Source organism: Schistocerca americana, chromosome 1 (genome assembly GCF_021461395.2).
Source record: "Schistocerca americana isolate TAMUIC-IGC-003095 chromosome 1, iqSchAmer2.1, whole genome shotgun sequence".
NCBI classification, from domain to species: domain Eukaryota; kingdom Metazoa; phylum Arthropoda; class Insecta; order Orthoptera; family Acrididae; genus Schistocerca; species Schistocerca americana.
This window is the reverse complement of record NC_060119.1, coordinates 1155076659-1155094823: the sequence shown is the minus strand read 5'-3', so window position 1 is coordinate 1155094823 and position 18165 is coordinate 1155076659.

Here is an 18165-nt window from a genome sequence, read left to right as displayed (position 1 = left end):
TATACCAAAAGACCAGAATGAAAACAACGCTGAAAGATCGCGTAACTGCCCATAATGGTAAGGGTTTACGGAAAAGGCAGATAGGTTTTTAGACCAATAAAGGAAATATGTGAAGCCCTAAGATCGCTAAAAGGTCGACGTCCTCCTCTGTCGGCATGCAGAGTTTATGAAACTCCACACTGCTGTTGTGAAACCAACATTCTAGCTACAAATAGACGCGAGAATACACGTCTGAAAGAACACAAAATATTTGTCGACCAAGACAAGAAGGGTCTAATGGATTTACGTCCGAAAACGCACGGTTTCCATGCTAGAAGCCACTTATTCAATGATACATTGTCGCAGAGACTGCGGTCTAATACGCGCTATACCATGCAGCCACAGTAACAGTTTGTATTGAAAATGGTTTCCATGGACCTCAACGCATGCGTGTACGCGCCGTAGCATGTACTGCCTCACGTTCACGGCGGCCAGGCTGCTTCAGAACAGTGTCAAAGGTAGCATGAATACGCTGGTAGCATGAATACGCTGCTCCAGTGTCTCCACATCTGGAATTGGTTCCGCATACACGATACTTTGCAGAAGGCCACGTAACCAGTAATCGCACGGATTGAGACCCGGTGAGCGAGCAGGCCATGGAACTGGACACCCTCGTCCGACCAGGGAAGACACGACCGAGATGCGTCCGGATTTTACTGACCAAATGGGCTGGAGCACCATCATGTAGGAGCCACATAACTTTTCTAATTGTCAATGGCACTTCTTCCTGCAGGGGAGACAAAGTCTCCCGCAAAAACGCCGATAGTTCCGGCCTGTTAGGCGACATGGAAGGAAGACTGGTCCCAAGATACGGTCGCCAATTATCCCAGCCCACACTTTACGGCTGCACCGATGTTGGTGACTCGCTGTCACCATACCATGCGGGTTCTGCATACTATCCCACAGACGACTGTTATGAAAGCTTAAGACGCCACTCCGCGTGAAGGAACCCTCATCTGTGAATAGGAAGGCAGCCAAAAGTCTCGGAATCGCGGTTGCCCGGTGAAGAAATCAGTGACAAAACTGCTCCCGGTGTGCAAAGTCTGGCGCTTGCAACTCCTGCACAGGCTGTAAGTGATAGGGCTAGTAACAATTGTCATGGAGAATGTTCCACCCTGCCGTCTGACTTACCCTGTACTGGCAGGGCAATTGCCTGGTACTGACACGGCGGTCGCCTTTCACAATGTTAATGACATTTTCCTCCAAGTCTCGTGTCCGAAAATTCGGGTACGTCCTTCATGCTTTCCTGCTTCCTGAAACGACTCTACCTCAGACAAACGGCGAAACACTGTTGCAGACATTGAATGCTGTAGTTGTTGTCGACGAGGATAGGTGTCCTGACACAACCTGGCTGCTCGCCGCCCGTTGCCATTTGTCTTTCCGTAAGTAAAGACAATGTCGGCAAGCTCTCGACTCGAATACGGAACTATTGTGAACAACGCTGTACCACACCCACTACAAGGTGAGTGAGCAAGAGAAGTGAATCGGACACAACATTACCGATGACTATGGCAGGAGAGGGCGTCAGGGCATGGCGTTTGAGAAACAGTACATCCCCCTCGGAGGAAACCGTGCATACTTAACTGTGGCTGCTTGGTACAGCGCGTATTAGACCGCAGTCTCTGTAAAGAAGTATGATTGAAGAAGTGGTCTCTAGCATGGAAACCATGCATTTACGGACATAGTTCATTATGCCTTTTTTGTTTCACAACCTCTCATCGATCAATCCCTAGAGGTTGTTCATGGTGGAAAAAATCACACTGTATAAGCACGGCTCATCTCGAAGGTAAAAGAAGACGCCATTGAAGTTAATAATATATGGAATGTAGCTCTACAGAACCAATAGGTAAGTTTTAACTTTGACAGGGGACAGTTCGACAGTTAAGTTTTATTTCTGGCGAGGATTATCTCTGCCAATCACGCCACCTTTTCCACTTGTTTATGTCGCTGTCCGACGTTCGACCCGTCAGCCGGCAACACTCAGCGGAACCAGGAGCTCTCCTGTAGATGTCCAACGCAACTCTGGACGAAACGTCAGAAACAAAAAAAGCTGCAGGGGTGATGACCAGATGAAAACGGAAGAAACACCAGCAACTAGGACAGTAGGACATTGAGCCTTCATTCACCCTTCCTCCTCTACACCTCCACATTCTGGCTGAGTAATTCGGTAAAGACTCCGGAAGCAGCATGTCAGTTTCAAAGTTAATTGAGGATTGCATCAACGACTCTATTATTTCTTTATTTTTATTTTGTAGAGAAACTGTTCCTTAAGACCTTACAGTCATACTATATCTTTACTGACAGCTACACATTGCAATTATAGTTACATAATATTTTTAAGATAAAGGCCTCAGAACAAACATCATTCATTGGACCAGCCAGAGTGCTCGACAGGCTGTAATACTTGTTAAAAGACAGACCATATGAAACACACATTAATTCAGTAAAGAAAATCGTATCGGTAGATGTTACAGCTACAAATTAAATTACACTCAAATTCAAATAGAAAATACCTTGGGGGAACTCATTATACCGCGTACCTTTCTCATTTGTTTAGAAATAAACACTTTATTTCATTATAAAGAAATGAACTAATTTGGGTCCCTTGAGAATTACAATGCTACTTTAGAATAAGATTCTTATGTTTACAGCAAGACACATGTGGGGAGAATCAAAACGTGATGGCATCCCTAATAAGTGTTTCGCACAGCCACAGCAGTCATGGGCAGAACTAACCCAGATGGGAGGTCCATATGTAAAAGAGTAACCCTTATGTGTGTTTTGTAACTGTGGTTGAGTATATAACGCATTAAAATACGTCACCCTAGAGCTAGTGAAGTGGAAGAACAATATCGCCTGGTAAGTGTCGTAAAACCAAATGGGATGTATGTCATAAGACTTAGGAACAGAACTGCTATATTTCTCTTAGCTATATGTACACTAAGGTGACAAGTCATGGTACAGTGAAATGCACATGTACAGAAGGAGGTAGTATCACCTACAAAGGTATAAAGGGTAGTGCAATGTCTAAACTGTCATTTGTACTCACATTATTCATATGAAAAGGTTTCGGACGTGGTAATGGCTGCACAAAGGGAATTGAACGAGGAATGGTTCAAATGGTTCAAATGGCTCTGAGCACTATGGGACTTAACATCTGAGGTCATCAGTCCCCTAGAACTTAGAACGACTTAAACCTAACTAACCTTAGGACATCACACACATCCATGCCCGAGGCAGGATTCGAATCTGCAACCGTAGCAGTCGCGCGGTTCCGGAGTGAAGCGCCTAAAACCGCTCGGTCACTGCGGCTGGCCAGCGTAATGGTAACTGGACCTATAAGCATGGTGCGTTCCATTATGGAAATCGTTAGGGATTTCAACAGATGTCCACACTATCAAGGATCTGCCGAGAATACCAAATTTCAGGCAATACCTCTTACCACGGACAACGCAGGGACCGAGCGAGGTGGCGCAGTGGTTAGCACACTGGACTCGCATCTGGGAGGACGACGGTCCAATTCCCCGTCCGGCCATCCTGATTTAGGTTTTCCGTGATTTCCTTAAATCGCTCCGACCGACTTCCTTTCCCATCTTTCCCCAATCCGATGAGACCGATGACCTCGCTGTTTGGCCTCCTCCCCCAAATAACCCAACCCAACAAGGCAGGGCCAATGGTCTTCACTTAACGATCGAGAGCAGCGGCATTTGCGTAGAGATGTCAGTGCTAACAGACAAACAACACTGAGTGAAATAACAGCAGAAATCAATGTGGGAGGTACGACGAACGTGTTCGTTAGGACAGTGCAGCGAAATCTGGCGTTAATGAACTATGGCAGCAGACGACAGAGTCGAGTCCCTTGGCTAAAAGCACGACATCGCCTGCAGCGTCTATCCTGGGCTAGAGACATATGGGTCGGACCTTAGACGACTGGAAAACCGTGACCTGGTTGGATGAGTCCAGATTTTAGTTGTCAAGAGCTGACGTTTCGAGTGTGGCGCAGATCGCACGAAGGCATCGACTCAAGCTGTCAACAACGCATTTTCCAAGATAGTAATGGCTCCATAGTGGTCTGCGTTGCGTTTATATGAAATGGACTAGGTCCTCTGGACGTTCGGTTACTTTTTAGCCATTCATGGACGCCATGTTCCTATACAACAATGGAATTTTTATGAACGACAGTACGCCATGCCAAAATTGTCCGCGAATGGCTTGGAAAACATTCTAGACAGTTCGACTGAATGATTTGGTTACCCAGATCCCTTGAATTTCATCGAACATTTATGGGACATAATCGAGAGCTCAGTTTGTGGACAAAATCTAGCACTAGCAACAAAAAATGGTTCAAATGACTCTGAGCACTATGGGACTTAACTGCTGAGGTCATCAGTCCCCTAGAACTTAGAACTACCTAAACCTAACTAACCCAAGGACATCACACACATCCATGCCCGAGGCGGGTTTCGAACCTGCGACAGTAGCGGTCGCGCGGTTCCAGACTGTAGCGCTTAGAACCGCTCGGCCAAATCGGCCAGCCACTGGCAACACTTTCGTAATTATGGACTGCTATTGGCACAGAGGGCAAAAGGGATCTTACACGATATTAGAAGTATCCAATGACTTTTATCACCTCAGTAAATAGAGAATAAATTCTTTAAATTATATAAGTCATTAATTACTAGCTGAATTATTTGTAAAGCAATGGTTTTACCGATTCCATGAGAAAAAATATGGAAAAAGAAAGATCCTTGATTTATGCTTATTTTGCAGTGATTAATAATTTTCATATAGTATGTAAAGATTATAATAATTTTCTACTTGTAATATCAATGATACTAAAGTGCTATACATATAAAATTGTGCAATGTGTCACTGGTAATGAACTATTACGTATGCGATTGCAGTCTTTCTCGCCGTATTCCAACTGATGAATTCTTCTCGGGTTATCAGACGAGTGGTGACGTCGTCTTGTCGCAACGTTTCGATGAGTTTCGTACCCATCAGCTTCTGGCGAAGTGATGATGGCTACGAAACTCATTGAGACGTTGCGACAAGACGACGCCACCACTCGGCTGACAACCCGAGAAGAATTCATCAGCTATTACGTATTCACCCATTTCGCTATCTTGTTTTATGTGTTGTGGCCAGAAATTCGAATTTTCTAACAATGACAGGCTGCGGGCAGAGGGAAACCGTGTTTGCTTCATGTGTGTGTGTGTGTGTGTGTGTGTGTGTGTGTGTGTGTGTGTGTGTGTTTTATGTCCTTAACCTTAAAGATTAAATCAGCAAATCAGTTTTCCAGCAGAATATAAGAAAATGTCAGCAATGTGGAAAAAAGCAATAGCTTCATTTAAGCCCTAATATTTCGGAAAATACAAGTAACGTACTAGTAACATATCCTGACTGACTGCAAATGACAAATTGAAGCAAACTATCAGTTGTATTGCAAATGTCAGACAGCTACACAAACAGCCTTATGTGATGCTAAGATATATTTTTTTTCTATTAACAACGCTATAACTGCCGATATCATGATCTCAAAACCATATAATTATCATGCAAAATTTCTTTACATGTGATGTGATAGAAAATAAAAAAAACACAATGACTATGGTCAAACTTTACCAATACATTTTTATTCAATTTATGTTTATTTAAGGTAGAAAAGTATTTTCATAATCAGATATTAGGAAGCAAACATGGACAAAAGTGAGCTCTAAATACAAAATGAACTTTTAGACGTTCGCCGCTTTACGTATAAATGCGTAAATAGTAATTTCATGTGCTGCGAAATTAAATTTTGTTATGAGAAGCAGTAATTTTCCGACATGAAAGTTAGCTTTGCGGCTAATGAAATAAGAGACTGACTCCAACAAAGCGCAACCTGAGGAGTGTTGTTCACAGAATACCACGGGAGTAATGAATTACGCCGCTCTAAAGTCACAGATTATACGTTCCGTTGAGAATAGTGTCTGATGGTAGTAGAATGGTAAAATATTCAAAAGTAACACGAAAATAATATTTTATGATGAATAAATCCTCTCCAGTTGTACTTGACAAACCCTTTATTTGGATAAAATCGTACGCACGACTCAGGTCTCAAGATGTAAATCCCATTTTGAGGAGCTTGATGTGTATGAGAAAATCATCTGAAAATGATAGTCATCCTGAAACCTGGGTCGTGTGTACGATTTTATCCAAATAAAGCATTTGTGAAGTACAACTGGAAAGGATTTATTCATGATGACAAATTTTAGCAAGATTTTATGTCGCTCAAAGAGTGTATTACAACGAAAATAATAGATTGGTCATGGACAAACTTTGTAATGTGCAAATAAAGGAAGATGGCATTATTCGAAAGCAACATTATGATAAAGCATAGTTCTTTCATGCTTTCATAGACAGGAAATGTGAACAATAGGGAAAACAGAAATGAAAGAATTAGAAACTTTTGATATGTGATGTAAAATCACGTCTCTGTATTTGAATATCCATGCCTGTACCATTTTTTTTGGTGCTACATTGTATATCAAAATGGAGGATTCTAAACACCATTCGATGCTGTATTATCGCCATCTCTGCTTGCCGCAATTTTAATAATGAACGGGAGAGGGACGGAGCGAGATAGCTGTACCAAAGATACTGCTATCAGCAACCGCGGGAACAGGCAACTCACAAATGGCGCCACCGTAAAATTTTCTTCTGCCTAAAGCTTCTCTCTTCATTCCTGTTGACGATATAGTGTCGAGAAGTCGAATAAATCTTTCGGGAACAGACTGCATTTTATAAAGCAAAAAATGAAGTAAAAATTACGCTGCACATCGAAATTAAAGGGTCACTGTTTTGAAAACCCCTCAGGTTCTCCCACTGCGACGTAGAAATTCTAAATTTGGCTCGAGGATGCCTACAACAGATGAACTGAAATATAAGAAGCGAGAAGCCGTTGCCGAAATTGAGACTGGAGGAATGTTTACGCAAAAAAAAAAAAATGTAGCCCATCCTCAAGATGTCATCTTCAAGTAGTGAATTATTTGGTGCAAAAATGCACGGTTTCTACTACGAATGACTTAAATAAATTTATTTGAAAACTTTTTTTATAACAATATTTAATTTTTTCTATTTCCCCTTTCTCTGAATCACCCTGTACTTCATATGCTTATGGGTCCATTACAAAGAGGTGACAAAGTCATATGACAGTGTTAAGCATTTATATAGATGGCGGTAGTATCGCGTACACAGGGTACAAAAGGGCATTACGTCGGCGGAGCTGTCATTTGTACTCGGGTGACTCATGTGAAAAGCTTTCCGTCGTAATTATGGCAGCTCTAAGGGAATTAACAGACACTGAACGCGGAATCGTGGTTAGACATAGATGCATGGGACATCTATTTTGGAAATCGTTAGGGAATTCAATATTCCGAGGTTCGCAGAGTCAAGAATGTGCCGAGAATACCAAATTTCAGACATTACCTCTCACTACGGAGAATGCAGTGGCCGACAACCTTCTCTTAACGACCGAGAGCAGCGGCGTTTGCGTAGAGTTGTCAGTGTTAATAGCCAAGCGACACTGTGTGAAATAACCATAGAAATCAACTTGGGACCTACGACGAACGTATCCGATAGGACAGTGTGGCGAAATGTGGCGCTAATGGGTTAAGGTAGCAGGCGACCGGCACGAGTGACTTTACTAATAGCACGACATCGACTGCAGTGCCTCTCCTGGGCTCGTGACCATATCGGTTGGATCCTAGACGACTGAAAAACCGTGACCTGGTCAGATGAGGTGCCATCAGTGTTTGCAAAAGTTATTGAAAAGGCATAACTGATCTTTTTATATCATACGATTTGCTATCAAATGTACAGTCCGGCTTTAGAAGTCGTTTAACAACTGAAAATGCTATATTCTCTCTTCTCTGTATGGTACTGGATGGGCTAAACAAAAAGTTTCGAACCCTTGGCGTATTTTTTGATTTAACTAAGGCATTTGATTGTGTTGATCACAAAATATTGCTCCAGAAGTTGGACCATTACGGAATACGGGGATTGGCTCACAATTGGTTCACTTCACACTTTAGCAACAGGCAGCAAAAGTTCATTATTCAGAATGTTGATAACGGCTGTGATGTGGGATCTGAGTGGGGTACTGTCAAGTGGGGGGTGCCCCAGGGATCAGTGTTGGGGCCGCTCCTGTTCCTTATTTATATAAATGATATGCCCTCTACTATTACGGGTAACTATAAAATATTTCTGTTTGCTGATGACACTAGCTTGGTAGTAAAAGATGTTGTGTGCAACATTGGCTCGGTTTCTAATAGTGCAGTACATGACCTCAGCTCATGGCTTGTAGAAAATAAACTAACGTTAAATCAGAGTAAGACTCAGTTTTTACAGTTCCTAACACACAATTCAACAAAACCTGACAGTTTAATTTCACAGAATGGGCATAGGATTAGTGAAACTGAACAGTTCAAATTTCTAGGTGTTCAGATTGATAGCAAGCTGTCGTGGAAAGCCCACGTTCAGGATCTTGTTCAAAGACATAATACTGCCATTTTTACTATTCGAACGGTATCAGAAGTGAGTGATCATTCCACACGATAATTAGTCTACTTTGCTTATTTTAATTCGCTTATGTCGAATGGTATTATATTCTGGAGTAACGCTTCCCATTCTACAAGGATATTTTTGGCTCAGAAAAGGGCGGTTTGGGCAATAGGTGGTGTGAGTTCACGAACCTCTTGTCGGCCTCTGTTCACGAGTTTCGGTATTTTGACATTGGCCTCTCAATATGTATATTACTTATTCTCGTTTCTTGTTACCAATATTAGTTTATTTCCAAGAAATCAAACCTGCATTTGGATCGGACTTCCTTAACTCTTGTGCAAAAATGTGTGCAGTATACTGCTGCATCCATTTTCAATAAGCTGCCACTAGAATCAAAAAATCTTAGGAGTAATCCACGCGGTTTCAAATCCAAACTGAAGAGTTTCCTCATGGGTCAGCCCTTCTATTCTGTCGAGGAGTTCTTTGAAAAATTAAGCTGATTCTTGTTGTATTGCTGATAGCGTTTACTTTACTTATGGACTGACTTTTTTCAGGTTCATGAACATTTATTTTTATCTGTAATTACTTTTATGTTGTAGTTTGATGTACTGACATGTTCCATGACCTTGGAGATTTGCTCCTCAATTTGGTCCTACGGAACTCAACGTGTAAATAAATAAAATAAATAAACGAGTCTCGATTTTAGTTGTAAAAGCTGTTGATAGGGTTCGAGTGTTCCACAAACCCCACGAAGCCATGGACCCAAGTTGTCAGTAAGGCAACGCTCAAGCTGGTGGCGGCTCCATAATACTGTGGGCATGGAATGCTCCAACTGAACCCATCATTGTCTGGAAATGGTTATGTTCGGCTACTTGGAGACCATTTGCAGCCATTCATGGATCTCATGTTCCCTGTCACCGGCCATAATTGGCAAAACTATAGACCTATATCTCTTACGTCGATCTGTTGTAGAATTTTAGAACATGTTTTTTGCTGGCGTATCATGTCATTTCTGGAAACCCAGAATCTACTATGTAGGAATCAACATGGATTCCGGAAACAGCGATCGTGTGAGACCCAACTCGCCTTATTTGTTCATGAGACCCAGAAAACATTAGATACAGGCTCCCAGGTAGATGTTATTTTTCTTGACTTCCGGAAGGCGTTCGATACAGTTCCGCACTGTCGCCTGATAAACAAAGTAAGAGCCTACGGAATATCAGACCAGCTGTGTGGCTGGATTGAAGAGTTTTTAGCAAACAGAACACAGCATGTTGTTATCAATGGAGAGACGTCTACAGACGTTAAAGTAACCTCTGGCGTGCCACAGGGGAGTGTTATGGGACCATTGCTTTTCACAATACATATAAATGGCTTAGTAGATAGTGTCGGAAGTTCCATGCGGCTTTTCGCGGATGATGCTGTAGTATACAGAGAAGTTGCAGCATTAGAAAATTGTAGCGAAATGCAGGAAGATCTGCAGCGGATAGGCATTTGGTGCAGGGAGTGGCAACTGACCCTTAACATAGACAAATGTAATGTATTGCGAATACATAGAAAGAAGGATCCTTTATTGTATGATTATATGATAGCGGAACAAACACTGGTAGCAGTTACGTCTGTAAAATATCTGGGAGTATGCGTGCGGAACGATTTGAAGTGGAATGATCATATAAAATTAATTGTTGGTAAGGCGGGTACCAGGTTGAGATTCATTGGGAGAGTGCTTAGAAAATGTAGTCCATCAACAAAGGAGGTGGCTTACAAAACACTCGTTCGACCTATACTTGAGTATTGCTCATCAGTGTGGGATCCGTACCAGGTCGGGTTGACGGAGGAGATAGAGAAGATCCAAAGAAGAGCGGCGCGTTTCGTCACCGGGTTATTTGGTAACCGTGATAGCGTTACGGAGATGTTTAATAAACTCAAGTGGCAGACTCTGTAAGAGAGGCGCTCTGCATTGCGGTGTAGCTTGCTCGCCAGGTTTCAAGAGGGTGCGTTTCTGGATGAGGTATCGAATATATTGCTTCCCCCTACTTATACCTCCCGAGGAGATCACGAATGTAAAATTAGAGAGATTAGAGCGCGCACGGAGGCTTTCAGACAGTCGTTCTTCCCGCGAACCATACGCGACTGGAACAGGAAAGGGAGGTAATGACAGTGGCACATAAAGTGCCCTCCGCCACGCACCGTTGGGTGGCTTGCGGAGTATCAATGTAGATGTAGATGTAGATGTAGATTCTGGATAACTCGAGCGAATTACACTCCTGGAAATGGAAAAAAGAACACATTGACACCGGTGTGTCAGACCCACCATACTTGCTCCGGACACTGCGAGAGGGCTGTACAAGCAATGATCACACGCACGGCACAGCGGACACACCAGGAACCGCGGTGTTGGCCGTCGAATGGCGCTAGCTGCGCAGCATTTGTGCACCGCCGCCGTCAGTGTCAGCCAGTTTGCCGTGGCATACGGAGCTCCATCGCAGTCTTTAAAACTGGTAGCATGCCGCGACAGCGTGGACGTGAACCGTACGTGCAGTTGACGGACTTTGAGCGAGGGCGTATAGTGGGCATGCGGGAGGCCGGGTGGACGTACCGCCGAATTGCTCAACACGTGGGGCGTGAGGTCTCCACAGTACATCGATGTTGTCGCCATTGGTCGGCGGAAGGTGCACGTGCCCGTCGACCTGGGACCGGACCGCAGCGACGCACGGATGCACGCCAAGACCGTAGGATCCTACGCAGTGCCGTAGGGGACCGCACCGCCACTTCCCAGCAAATTAGGGACACTGTTGCTCCTGGGGTATCGGCGAGGACCATTCGCAACCGTCTCCATGAAGCTGGGCTACGGTCCCGCACACCGTTAGGCCGTCTTCCGCTCACGCCCCAACATCGTGCAGCCCGCCTCCAGTGGTGTCGCGACAGGCGTGAATGGAGGGACGAATGGAGACGTGTCGTCTTCAGCGATGAGAGTCGCTTCTGCCTTGGTGCCAATGATGGTCGTATGCGTGTTTGGCGCCGTGCAGGTGAGCGCCACAATCAGGACTGCATACGACCGAGGCACACAGGGCCAACACCCGGCATCATGGTGTGGGGAGCGATCTCCTACACTGGCCGTACACCACTGGTGATCGTCGAGGGGACACTGAATAGTGCACGGTACATCCAAACCGTCATCGAACCCATCGTTCTATCATTCCTAGACCGGCAAGGGAACTTGCTGTTCCAACAGGACAATGCACGTCCGCATGTATCCCGTGCCACCCAACGTGCTCTAGAAGGTGTAAGTCAACTACCCTGGCCAGCAAGATCTCCGGATCTGTCCCCCATTGAGCATGTTTGGGACTGGATGAAGCGTCGTCTCACGCGGTCTGCACGTCCAGCACGAACGGTGGTCCAACTGAGGCGCCAGGTGGAAATGGCATGGCAAGCCGTTCCACAGGACTACATCCAGCATCTCCACGATCGTCTCCATGGGAGAATAGCAGCCTGCATTGCTGCGAAAGGTGGATATACACTGTAGTAGTGCCGACATTGTGCATGCTCTGTTGCCTGTGTCTATGTGCCTGTGGTTCTGTCAGTGTGATCATGTGATGTATCTGACCCCAGGAATGTGTCAATAAAGTTTCCCCTTCCTGGGACAATGAATTCACGGTGTTCTTATTTCAATTTCCAGGAGTGTATTTGGTCACCCAGATCGCCCGACATGGATTCCACTGGTCATTTATTTAACATAACAGAGAGATCAGTGCGTGCACAAAAACTTGCACAGGATACACTTCCGCAATTATGGACGGCTATAGAGGCAGCATGGCTCGGTATATTTACAGGTGATTTACAACGACTTGTTGAGTCCATTCCAGGTCGAGTTGCTGCATTATGCCGGTTAAAAGAAGGTCCGACATATACACTACTGGCCATTAAAGTTGCTACACCACGAAGATGACGCGAAATTTAACCGGCAGGAAGAAGATGCTGTGATATATAAATGATTAGCTTTTCAGAGCACACGAGGTTGGCGCCGGTGGTGACACCTACAACGTGCTGACACGAGGAAAGTTTCCAACCGATTTCTCATACACAAACAGCAGTTAACCGGCGTTGCCTGGTGAAACGTTGTTGTGATGCCTCGTGTAAGGGGGAGAAATGCGTACCATCACGTTTCCGACTTTGATAAAGGTCGGATTGTAGCCTATCCCGATTGCGGTTTATCGTATCGCGACATTGCTGCTCGCGTTGGTCGAGATCCAATGACTGTTAGCAGGATATGGAATCGGTGGGTTCAGGAGGTTAATACGGAACGCCGTGCTGGATCCCAACGGACTCGTATCACTAGCAGTCTAGATGACAGGCATCTTATCCGCATGGCTGTAACGGATCGTGCAGCCACGTCTCGATCCCTGTCAACAGATGGGGGCGTTTGCAAGACAACAACCATCTGCACGAACAGTTCGACGACGTTTACAGCAGCATGGACTATCAGCTCGGAGACCATGGCTGCGGTTACCCTTGACGCTGCATCACAGACAGGAGCGCCTGTGATGGTGTACTCAACGACGAATGGCAAAACGTAATTTTTTCGAATGAATCCAGGTTCTATTTACAGCATCATGATGGTCGCATCCGTGTTTGGTGACATAGCGGTGAACGTACGTTGGAAGCGTGTATTCGTCATCGCCATACTGACGTATCACCCAGCGTGATGATATGGGGTGCCATTGGTTACACGTCTCGGTCACCTCTTGTTTCCATTGACGTTACATTGCAGATGTGTTATGACCCGTGGCTCTACGCTTCATTCGATCCCTGCGAAAGCCTACATTTCAGCAGGATAATGCACGACCGCATGTTGCAGGTCCTGTACGGGCCTTTCTGGATACAGAACATGTTCGACTGCTGCCCTGGCCAGCACATTCTCCAGATCTCTCACCAATTGAAAATGTCTGGTCAATGGTGGCCGAGCAACTGGCTCTTCACAATACGCCAGTCACTACTCTTGATGAACGGTGGTATCGTGTTGAAGCTGCATGGGCAGCTGTACCTGTACACGCCATCCAAGGTCTGTTTGACTCAATGCCCAGGCGCATCAAGGCCGTTATTACGGCCAGAGGTTGTTGTTCTGGGTAATGATTTCTCAGGATCTGTGCACCCAAATTGCGTGAAAATGTAATCACATTTCAGTTCTAGTATAATATATTTGTCCAATGAATACTCGTTTATCATCTGCATTTCTTCTTGGTGTAGCAATTTTAATGGCCAGTGGTGTATTAGGAGGCACCTCACTACGTCTGACACCTCAGAGCGTTAATTCCGCTTACCATTTTCCGGCAAGGAGAGAATACTGTGCTCAGAGAACTACCTACAAGACGTGCTCCAGACATTCAATTACCCTCCCACGTGCTCGCAGTAATCTCACTACGTGGCGCCTTGATACGGGCAAAAGCTCTCTAGCCGCACTCTTCGGCTCCGCGTCGATTTATCCTAACAGGGAACGTTGCGGCCTTGGTATCACGCAACGGCGGTCAGGAGGAAATGTGCTGGTGGCCACGGGGGCTGCCTTTTCGCCACGGAAGCTGCGCCCTTCACAGCGGGGAGCTTCCGGGATCTACGGCAGATCCTGCAGCGTAGCCTTTCGGGTCCGCTGTCTTTCGCGTTGCGTTCTTGCTACGTAACCCATGTTTTGCGTCTCGCTGTTGCAGATCGGCAGCTCAGGTATATGGAAGCATGGGGAGCACATTCCGTACATGCAACTTTTCTTAAATTGTGTGCTACGCGCTAAATAGCAATCTTGTCGTGTTTTTTGCTTTTCTAACAACGGAAGCAAATTGTCAGCGTTAAATTAGCGTGCAGCATGGGAAAGACCAACCGCAATAAGAGAAGAAGACGACAGAACGGCCGGATGCGTCCACCGTAGAAAAAGCGGAGGAGCCAGAGCCGCAGAGTAGAGAAAAACAGAAAGGAGGAGAAATTTCATATCGTGAAAAGCACCGTCCGGATGCGTGCGTGGTTTTGATCCGTTACACTGGAGACGACTGAGATTCGATTAGATTACACACACTATAAGTTCCACGGCGCCAAAAATTAGATGATTCTCGTGAGTGAGGAAGAAGCCAGAAAGTGTAATATAAGACATAAAACATTTCAATATAACACTCACTTCCCTAATCATTTGTCATGAGATTGTCGAAATATGTCAATACACTACAGTAAACTGGAACTGCTGATAATTACAGAATTAGTACACTGTCAGAATGAAACATGGTTATGTACTCTTAATAACTTTATCACACACACAAAACATCGAATCGTGACTGTTGTGACCAAGTACTGTCAGATCTAACCGACATTTTTGCTTGAGCTGGTCTAACAGTCCATGTTAAGGTATTCATCTATACAGTAGAAGTTGTCTACCAAAAAGAGTTTCAAACTCTGTTTCAACTGTGCTTTATCTGAATCCAAGTTTTTAATGGTTGCTGGCAATTTATTGAAAATGTGTGTTCCTGAATATTGGATCTCTTTTTGGCCCAATGTAAGTGATTTTAGGTCTTTATCTAGATTGTTCTTATTCCTCGTATTAATAGTAAGTATTAAGCTATTAAGCTATTGATTGGATACATAAACGTATTACTTGCAACAAATTTCATTAAGGAATAAATCTGCTGACAAGCAGTGGTTAGAGTACAAAGTTCTTTGAACAGGTTTGTACATGATGCCCTTGAATTTACGCCACAAATGAGTCATTACATGTTTTTGCACGCCAATAACTTTTGTTCTGTTTGAAGAGTTACCCCACAATATGATCCCATATGACACAGTAGAATGAAAGTAAGGAAAGTGCAAATTTTTTATATTTATTTCTCCTACGTGAGACATCAGTCTCACTGAAAATACAGACTTGTTTAGGTTCTTCAACAATTCTGTGCCTTGCCCTTCCCAACTGAATTTATTTTCTACTTGTAATCCCAGAAATTTAACATTGTCAACCTCTCCGATGGCTTCGTATGTTATACATATGCTGGAAGTCTCTTACAGGGTATGAGCTGCGTACATTGGGTATTTTCAAAGTTTAAAGACAAGGAATTATAGACAGAGACCTTCGACGATCTGCTGACGAACTTAGATACTGGCCAAAGATCACACACCGGAGATCCAGACATTCTCTTTGAATTAGCTGTATATCGTGAGAACTACATCACTGAAACAATCAGGGCACTACCTCAGAAGTAGACGGCTAACGTGGATGTTCGACGCGGGTTTGATGCCACAGTGAAATTTCACAATCGATCAAGTAAGAAGAACCCACCGTTAGTTATTGTGGCTGCACAGCTGCCGGAAAATGCGGTTTTAAGAAGATAGAAAAAGTTTTCGAAGTGAAGAACCTTGCAGGCTTCGATATTAAGACTGTACCTCTCCCAGCAGGATTTGACATTAAACCGCAGTGTTTTAAATGTCAAGAGAAAGGACAAGTGGCAAAATATTGCTATAATCGAGCGAAAATGCGTGCTAGCAGTCATGACATCCGAAAGTGTACGCAAAAGGAAGAAGATGACATATCGTGTGCCCTCTGCAGGGGATCACACCTTGCGAGCTGGCGTGGCTGCAAAGCCTTCAGATCCTGCTAAAACATGGGGGATAAGAACACAAGTAAACGCAGAAGAAATTGCCGAGAAGAAGAGGAGGCGAAGAAGATGCTTGAAACGCTTGACATCAACTCCAGAGGGGACCAAAAGCAGCCCTCCCTCCTTTTTCCTTTTTCCCCGCCGACAAGTGACAGTGCAGGGGGAAGGGGGTGGAGGTGGAGGGAGGCCCAACTGTGCAGAGTCGGGGCAGACAGTGCAGAGGAGAGAAAGTCGCTGCAGTGACTGCTGGCAGCGCAAAACCTGAAGACACGAAACCTGGCATGTAGTTCCTATTGAAAGGTCGAAGCATTTGACGATGTGGCAACGATGGGACTTTACAGCCAGCTTAAAGCCAGATTCCTAATGAGGACTGTCGAGGTAATTCAAGCCGCGGCGAAGTCAACGAAATAGCGCATTATCAGTCCCAGCCGAGGTTTTAGCGAAGGTTTTCCTTTGACTGTGAGGCAAATGCTGGGACTTCCATCTTCTCCTCCTCCGCCCAGCAAAGGATATCCTCTCCTCCCCATTCCAAATACAAAAATAAAGAGAGTCCCCACAGAATAACGAAATATTCTCTTGCCCAGAAGAAAGTTTTGCTTCGAAAATGGGCCCGCCATCCACCTCAGGGAAGGAATATACACGGCCGAAAAAAAAAAAAAAAATTTGTACACCTGGAAAGACGACGTCGACTTTGATCTGATGGCGACATATGCCATCTGGCGGATAGTAGATGCATTGATTTCGACGTCGTCCGTCAACAGACAGCGTAGTGGCAAAGCTACTAGAGCGCCATCTGTGTCTACCCTTTCAAAGGAAATGCTCACAGCCAGCAGACTCAGTATTAGTGCAAACGTGTGCAAGCAAGCACGTCACGGAGATGCACTTGTGCTTCCCACAGCCACCTGAGCGTGTCTGTAAGGGTTCATACTGGGGCCTTCCGAGTAACAGGCTGGTCCTTTCGGGGAACTGCCATACAAATTGGATGTGCTGCGTCAGTTGCGCAAAGATCATCGTATTGCAAGGGCTGCAATGGCAGATCTCACAGCTATCACAGCGCAGGTAGGAGAGCTTGTGAGCCCAAACCTGTCAGCACGAAGTGCTGCAAACCCTTTATTAGCAATGGGGTATCGGGTGCGCACACCTTTAGCCCGTCTTCCACTGACACCATGGACGATCACTCAGTAGATCAAATGGCGCGCCTTGGTCTTCAGCGATGAAAGCAAATTCTGCCTACACACAAATGATGGTCGTTTCTGCGTACGACGTAGCTTTGCCAACGATGTCTCGTAGAGTAGACTGCATTGTGTGCAACACACACTGGCTCAACCCCAGGCCTTATGGTCTGCGGTGCGACGAGGTTCAAGTCTTGTTCACCTATGGTCGTTTCACCTGGGGTCGTTTGCGGAGGGGACGATAACCAACGCTCGGTACACGCAGAATCTTATTATACCTGTTCGTCTGTCCTTTTTGCAACAGGAAGGTGATGTTCCAGCAGGATAACGCTCTTCCTCATACTGCCCTTTAAAGTCACTGTGCTCTGCAACACGGGCAGCAACTTCCCTGGCCAGCACGATCTCCAGGCTTGTCTTCAATCGAGCTCGTTTGGGATATGACGGGTCGAAAAGTGACTGGTGCGACTCGTCAACCAACAACTCTTATAGAATAACATGAACAGGTCGAGCAGGTGTGACAACGTATCCCAGGATGGCATTAGCCATCTATACTACCGCCTGGATGCCAGAGTCAGAGCCTGCACTGCCTCCTGTGTAGGCTACACCTCGTTACTAGTTTGAATGGTGAGGCATCGGTCGATACCTGGTACCTCAGAACAGCTTGTACTATTGATCTGTAATTGTACTCGTTTGACGTACTCTCTGTACACCGTTGGAAAAACAAATCTTGAGTGAATTGGAAACATCTAAAAGGATGTAAAGCCGCGCACGCCGAGCGTAATACATTG